A 1,268-nucleotide genomic window follows, 5' to 3' on the forward strand; every position below is an offset into this window, starting at 1 on the left:
AAATGTATGGTCTCTGAAATACCTTCTTCTTTCTTTTTTTTTTTTAAAGATGGACGCCAAAGATAGATTGGGCATATACTGTAGATTAGTACATGAACAGCAGAAACTAATGGTTAAACAGTTATCTAATGAATATATAGAAAATAATCACTAGAGGTGTTTAGTCGACAACATGCATAATAAGAATTTGAGAGCTAATCAGTAAAATAAGGCCTGTAAAAACTACGCGGTGCTTTTTTTCTATAGTGAAATATCCATATTGTAAAAAATTTGTAAAATGACTTGGGTATTTGGGATCCTTGATGCAGGCTTCTCCAAAATTTTAAAATATAATAATATAATAATATGATATTATGATATATATATTACATAAACACATATAATAAGATGTATTATATATGTGTGTGTGTATACGTATATAGTCTTTTATGTATACACATATAGTCTTTTATAAATCAATCTTGTCAAAAGAATCAGAAAATCAAGAAGAAAAAAGAGTATCAGGCTTCAGCTCCTAGCAAGAAATTTATAAGAGTACAAAAAAGAGATTTTCAATACAATTTGAATTACAACTTTAAGTACAGATTTCACAGTCAGGGACAGGACAGTCAGTGATACTATCCATTCAAACAAAAGATAAAAGGGAAAAAAGTATGTTTGGTACATCACAGCTGTCTTCCATTACCTGCAATTATGCATGTTCAGACCAAGCTGGGAGCAAAATATATACTAGAAATAATAGTTAACCACATGTTATAAGGCAACAGAGTCATACAATTTCCAGTACATGACATTCACTTGAAGTGAAAAACACCAACCATCCCACTATCAGGATACAGGGTTTTGTCTTACACTGCAGAAATTGTAATGAAATGCAAGTAAAATTGGGTATATTAAAAAATAAATAAATAAATAATCAGTTCTTGAAATATGTTTCTTGATAAATTCCATTCAAAGATTTATCCTTTTGATCACATACTTCATAACAACAAGTGATTAATACGGGTGTTCTGGATTAAATGTCTAGTCCTTATTTTCAATACCAAGCATATAAACCTTCTAATAAATTTATTGGATCTGTATTAAAAAGTTACACTTTTGTACTTCAACCAAAAAGCTAAATCAAAACCATTTCTGATACTGAAAGCCTCTTTTTATAATTTTAGTCAGGTCTTACTGACAGAAATTTTCTATTCATTTGTTCTTGTTAAAATACAGTCTTCAATGGAGAGATTCATCTTCCACACCACTCACATTATAGATTTTTT

This window comes from Meleagris gallopavo, chromosome 1, assembly GCF_000146605.3.
Source record: "Meleagris gallopavo isolate NT-WF06-2002-E0010 breed Aviagen turkey brand Nicholas breeding stock chromosome 1, Turkey_5.1, whole genome shotgun sequence".
NCBI classification, from domain to species: Eukaryota; Metazoa; Chordata; class Aves; order Galliformes; family Phasianidae; genus Meleagris; species Meleagris gallopavo.